The sequence below is a fragment of the Tachyglossus aculeatus genome, chromosome X3, assembly GCF_015852505.1.
Source record: "Tachyglossus aculeatus isolate mTacAcu1 chromosome X3, mTacAcu1.pri, whole genome shotgun sequence".
NCBI classification, from domain to species: domain Eukaryota; kingdom Metazoa; phylum Chordata; class Mammalia; order Monotremata; family Tachyglossidae; genus Tachyglossus; species Tachyglossus aculeatus.
Window position 1 is genome coordinate 30216081 of NC_052099.1, and position 7186 is coordinate 30223266.

Genomic DNA, 7186 nt, shown 5'->3' on the forward strand with positions numbered 1-7186 from the left:
CACTCGCCTGTCGTGTGACCTTGGGTAAGTCTTTTAACTTCTCTATGCCTCAGTTTCCTCAACTGTAAAATGGGGGTTCAATGGCTTTTCTCCCTCCTACTAAAACCGTGAGGTCCATGTGGGACAGGGAATGTGCCCAACCTGATGAATGTGGATCAACCGAGTGCTTGGCACATAGTAAGCGCTTAACAAATTTCATATTAAATGAATAATATAAGCCTGGTCTTCCGTCTTTGAACATCCAGCAAGGTTGTAGCTGAGACATCGCTTTCTACTTACAATAATTTACCCTTTTATAGGTTACCATTTATCCTACATACCTAAAAAGCAGCATGGCTCAGTGGAAAGAGCCTGGGCTTTGGAGTCAGAGGTCATGGGTTCAAATCCCAGCTCCACCAATTGTCAGCTGTGTGACTTTGGGCAAGTCACTTCACTTCTCTGTGCCTCAGTTACCTCATGTGGAAAATGGGGATGAAATCTGTGAGCCCTAAGTGGGACAACCTGATCACCTTGTAATCTCCCCAGTGCTTAGAACAGTGTTTTGCACATAGTAAGTGCTTAATAAATGCCATCATCATTATTATACATGTGTTCTCAGCAGCTATAGTTTAGAAGCTTTTTCCTGCTCACTCAGCTAACCAATCAGTCAATTTTTTTTGTTGTTGTTGTTTTTGTTTTATGGTATTTGTTAAATGCTCACTATGTGCCAGGGACTGTACTGAGCGCTGCGGTAAATACAAGCTATCGGTTTGGTATTAAACACCAGGGTTGATACAAGCTAATCAGGCTGGATACGGTCCGTGTCCCACATGGGGTTTACGAGTCTCATCCCCATTTTGCAGATGAGGTAACTGAGGCTCAGAGAAGTGAAATGAAGTACGCAGAGTCATGCAGCAAACAAGTGACAGTGGCAGGATTAGAACCCAGGTCTCCTGAGTCCCAGGATTTTGCACATTCCACTAAGCCACGCTGCTTCTCAACATGTTACAGATGGAAGCGATGCAAATAGGGGGATGTGCCCAGTTTCCCATGTACTCAACAGTATCCACAGAATCAACTGAGCATTGCCTGTATACACAGCATGGTCCTAGGCTCTTGGAGAACATGCAGAAGAAGTGAAAAAATGTAATACCTACCGTCAAGGAACTGACAATCTAATAGGGGAGAGAGTGATACTCAGAGTAGAAGAGCCAACACAGACCATTTTTTAATTTGGATAGCTCTAGAACAAATGAGAAAGCTTTGTTGGAGTAATGGAAACCATTTTAGAGTCTAAGGAATGGGAGAAAAGTTCATTCCCAAGATACTGTTAAAATGACCAAATCGATTCTTTCCCCCCTCATTTTAAAAACTATAATTTACTGAGGCTGAGACTTCACGTGCAAAGTTTTAGCTTAGAGCGATTGTCTACAACCAAGTTATAAATTCCTGTTGAAAGGGCTTTTTAATAGAAATATTTTCCAGACCTCTAACTATTGACCCCTACTTTTTAAAATGGGCTGCGTTTTCTGGTAGAGCAATTCTACATATGCACAGCTGGTGATTAATGGCTTGGTGAAAGGGCTGGCATTTGACTGGCAGGATCTGACCTTAGTACCAAGGACCAAAGCCCCTGATTAAGAAAGGGCGGGACGCATCAGAATGCAGAAGGCAATAATGCCATTTTTTCTGACACGATGACTCTAGATAGCGTTTTTAGACTGATTTCATCCCGTGACTTTCTGTCTTCCTCTTTGGAAGGGCGATGTTACAGGGATAATGTGAAAGCTGTTCAAAAATTCCGACTTAAACCCAAGGTTTTGGTCAAATATTTGGGGACCATACTAAAGCTTTCAGGATTCGATCCTCTAGAAGGGTTTTGTCTAAAGAGGAAGAAAAGTGGAGGAGGAATAGGAAATCAAGAAGAGGAAGAGCAGGCAATGAAGGAGGAGCAGAAGGAAGAAGAGAAGGAAGAGAAGAAAGATAGGGAATTGGAGAAAGAAGAAGAAAAGGAGGAGTAAAGGAAAGAGGAGGGGGGAGGAAAATGTACAGAAATTGCAAGGAAAGAAGAGGACTGAGTGGAAGGTTGAAAGAGAAGAGGCTGTAAGCTCTTTATGGGCAGGGAATGGGTCTTCCACCTCTGTTGCATTGTATTCTCCCAGGCGCTTAGTACAGTGCTCTACACACGGTAAGCGCTCAATAAATACAATTGATTGATTGAATGAATGAATGAATAAATAAAATGGATTAATTAATGAGGAAATTGGAAAGGGAATAAGGAGAAGTAGGGGAGATAAATGGAGCACAAATATGATCTGAAAAGAAGCAGAGGCGGCAGAAGAGTAGCTTGTATTTGTTTTTCAGATTCTAAGGCTTTCAAGACTTCAGCAGTTTGCAAAACATATTGGGAGATTTTCAAACCGCCACTTCCTCCTCACCTCACTAACGGCTAGGGGCCAGAAGAGCTGACCTGTTTTATTTTCACAGGCACAGGTTGGGAAAGGCTGTCTCTCAAATACATACACACCTAGAAACCAGCTACAAGAAGCAGCGTCATCTTCAAGCACATATTCCTGCTGCGGACAAAAGGCAGTTTAGACGATGAATCTGCTGGCAGCAGATCATTAGTGAATTGCTTTGTTGTCAATTAGCGATTTTCCACCGATGCAATTAAACAACCCAGCGGGAAATCAAGAATGACCTGTGTTTTTTTTTATAATGGTATTTGTTAAGTGCTTACTATGAGCGAGGTACTATACTAAGTGATGGGGAAGATACAAGTTAATTAGGTTGGACCCAATCCCTGTCCTCCTTAACTCACAACCTAAGGAGGAGGGAGAACAGGAGGACCGAGGAACAGATGAGTTAAGTGACTTGCCCAAGGTCACACAGCAAGCATTTGGCCAAGCCGGGTCAAAGGAGATATTTAGTAAGACTACCGTGGATCCATCATAACCATCATTATCTCCATCACCTTAATGGATTTCATATGCATGACCTTATTGTGGGAAACAAAATTGCCACATTCTTTCTCTCAATATCCCTTGAAGGAAGGTAGAAGGGAGATATTATTACTTCCATTTTCTGATCATTTTACTGCCAACCCTGTGAGACAAGAGTTCTGATCATCATTACCCTACCAGAGAGCTTCGAGGGTAGCCCTCATTCATTTTGAATTTCCTGCATTATCCTATAGATTTCAGTCAGCCACTTCCCGCCCCGGTGAATTGAGAATGGGACATTTATTTTTTTCTGTCCAATAGCCAAGGATTCCTCGGTGAAAGATTCACGCTCTGAGCTAAAAAGGATTTCTCTATCTTCGAAAAGGCTGGAATGAGGTGAGCCTCAGATCATCTAGGAGTTATGAGAGTGTGTAAAGGGGGTTGCGGGGTGGAAGGCCTATGGGCCTGGAAGCCAGAAGGACCTGGGTTCTAATCCTGGCTCAGCCACTTGTCTGCTGGTTGACCATGGGCAGGTCACTTCACTTCTCTAGTCCTCAGTTCCCTCATCTGTAAAATGGGGAATAATACTGAGCCCCATGTAGGCCGTGGACTGTGTCCAACCTGATTAGCTTCTATCAACCCCAGTGCTAAGTACAGTGTCCGGAACATAGTGAGTGCTTCACAAATACCTTCAAAAAATCCTAAAGCGTGGCAGTTGGAGGAACTGGAGAGTTATGCACATGACGTCCTTCGTTTCAAACACTAAGAGCCCAAGCCTTGTGAGAATTACCTAAACCCTTGGGTGGAAATGTCCAATGGAGACAACCCAAAACTCTCTGCTGTTTTCTGAAGTCCTGTGAGTGTTACCTAAACCCTTGGGTGGAAAAGTCCGATGGAAACAACCCAAAACTCCATGCTGTTTTCTGAAGTCCTGTGAGTACTACCTAAACCCTTGGGTGGAAAAGTCCGATGGAAACAACCCAAAACTCCATGCTGTTTTCTGAAGTCCTATTTCACTCTAGCGTGGTCAAAACCGTGATGAAGCTCAGTGAACTAGGCTTAAATTTGAGGAGTGCATTGAAGAGATAAATTGTTTTTTTCTGTGCTTCCCGGGTCAGTTTCCAGTTTCATTTTGTATCTCTCTGGACTGTCTCTCGGAGTGTTTTCTGTCTCCAATCAATCGTATTTATTGAGCGCTTACTGTGTGCAGAGCACTGTACTGAGCGCTTGGGAAGTAAAGGCCCAAGGTCTCTAAGGCCCCGTAGCAATGGCAGAGAGGATTCTGGAAGTCAGGGCAGCAGGGAAGGGTCGCTAATGGGCTTTCATCTCCAGCCTCGTGGCTTCCCGACTAAAATAATACTCCCTGTACCACAATCTCCCAACAAGGAAGAGACAAGGCAGTAGGTCTCCATGAGTCTCCACACTAATTGGGTCTGAGTAAGGTGTTAACTACGGCATTTGCCATTTCCCCCTTCTGAGACTGTAAACTCATTGTGGGCAGGGAATATGTCTACCAACTGTGTAATACTACACTCTCCCAGGCATTTAGTACAGTGCTCTGCACCCATATCACTCAATAAGTACCTTTGACTGATTGACTGATTCTTTCCCAAGCACTTAATACAGTGTTCTGCACCCAGCAAGCACTCAATAAATACCACCGATTGACTGGAACCTCCAGAAAACTCAGCAGGATGGAGTTTGGCTATTTCAGTCAGCCCTGCACCCAAACGATTCGGTCATCCAAACTTTTTTGTTTTTCCCAACAGTCCAGCATTTGGACAATTGCTTCAGGGCAATAAATAACTCCCGCTGCCTGAAATGAACGAAGCGGCTTCCCAATCTCCCCGACCTAAAATCACAAGAGGGGGCCAGTCACCGGGAGAGTTACAGGTTCTAAGTCTTTAAAGCACTTTTTTCCAACTTCAAAAAAGGGGCCGGGCAGCTCGGCGTTCTTCGACGCTTCATCACAAAGTCTACGGCGGTGACCCTAAGCGCATTTCGACTTAGCGATTCACTGAAGGCCTTAATTAGCCTACACTTTCTGTCTGTGTAATCTTTCGTCAGGCAAGCTACCATTATTTTTATAAGGAATCTAGCTGGAGCGACTTGTGAAAGGGCACATTAATGACACACTTTATTTGGGGGAAACATTAATGCAAAACCAAAAACAACCCAGAGCTGGCCCATTGCAGATACCCGGGAAACCTGTTTCTCTCTCTCTCTCTCTATTTCTCTCTGGCAACATCTGTGCCCAGAAAGGCTGATCTGTCATTCATGGTGCATTGCAGTCCCTGTTCCTCTGCCCTCTGTATTTTTTTTCTCCAGAGGTAGATAGACCGCTGACATCGGAGTCAGGCCTGTGGCAGAAATCAGGCAGGGAAACCCAAAAAATTTCAGAGGAACACCTGGATGGGACTCAGGACTTCCATAGGGTTCATTAAAGCAAGACTCCCCATTCTATTGGGAGGTAGTGCAGTCTACTGGAGAGGGGTTATTGTTATATTATACTCTCCCAAACACTTAATACAGTGCTCTGCCCAAAGTAAGCACTCAATAAATATGATTAAATGAATGCAGGTGGGAGTCAGGAGATTAGGGTTCTAATCCTGGCCTCCACCACTCACCCCTGTGTGACCCTGGGCAAGTCGCTTAAGAATAATAATAAGAAGAAGAAGAAGAACGATAATGGTATCTGTTAAGTGTTTAGCAAGTGCTAAGCTCTGGGGTAGTACAGTGCTCTGCACACAGTAAGCGCTCAATAAATACGATTGATTGATTGGGGTAGACTGTGAGCCCAATGAGGGACAGGGACTGTGTCCAATCTGATTAGTTTGTATAATAATATAATAATAATGACATTTATTAAGCACTTACTACGTGCCAAGCACTGTTCTAAGCACTGGGGAGGTTACAAGGTGAGCAGGTTGTCCCGCGGGGGGCTCACAGTCTTCATCCCCCATTTTACAGATGAGGTAACTGAGGCACAGAGAAGTTAAACGACTTGCCCAAAGTCACGGAGCTGACAATTGGCGGAGCCTGGATTTGAACCCATGACCTCTGACTCCAAAGCCTGGGCTCTTTCCACTGAGCCACGCTACTGCTGAGTTTAATACAGTGCTGCACATAGTAAGCACTTCACAAATACCATAAAATAAAGACAGACTAGTACTTCAGCTAGTAAAAAATGGTCACAGAAGAATGCTTGAAAATTGGACCCACTGAAAAAAAGTTAAATGAAAACTGCCTTATCTTATCCCACTTATTCATTCATTCAGCTAGATTTATTGAGCATTTACTTTGTGCAGAACACTGCACTAAGCGTTTGGAAAGTACAATATAGCAATAAAGAGAAACAATCCATGCCCACAACGGGCTTAACAGTTATGACCATATGGAAAATCAAGCAATGGCATTTACTATTTACTGTGCACAGAACACTGTACTAAGCGCTTGGGAGAATCCAGTATAGCAGAAGCAGTAGATAATGTTGTCCGCCCAAAATTAGTTTACAGTATAGAGAATAAATGTGCACTGTGCTCCCAAAGAAGTAAGTAGGATTAAAGATTTAAGGAAAAATAATGTGGGACAGGGACCGTGTCCAACTTGATTATCTTGTATCTATCCCCGAGCTTAACACAGTATGTGGCACATAGTAAAAGCTTAACAAATGCCACAAAACCGAAAAACTTCCTTAAACTTTTCAATTCTCCCAACACCCCCTGGCTGTGGATATCACTTCAGACAAACCAGAGGCACTTAGTCCCTGGCTATGAATTAAAAATGTTCCAATTGATGGCCTGTTAAAGGAAGAAAATAGTAAAGTAAGTGGAAGGATTGTTCATTCAGAGAAATCCCCGGAGAATTGGTCAATCTGTCCTCCGAATTTCAGAACAAATGTTCCTCAGCTGCGCAGCCGGGCCGTTCTTTAAACGATAGTCATTACAACTACACCGAGACTTCATTTTTTCCTGGTGGCTTTCCCGCACACTGGATCTCATAAAGCTGTCTGATGCTAAATCCGTCAGGGCGGAGGAAGGTGGAGGGTGGCAGCAACTCAACCAGGTATGGTTTGAAGTCTCTGCAGGTGCAGTTTTGCAGCCCTGAAGAGGCCTGACTTTCCAGAAGAGTCTGAGGGAAGGGCGAGGTGGAATAAGGAGAGAGAGAGAAACAGCTTGTATAGTTGTGGAAAAGGTAGCAGTGGCAGTAGTAGCAGTAGTATTTGCAGCAGCAGTAATTATAATAATAATTGTGTTTTTTTGTTA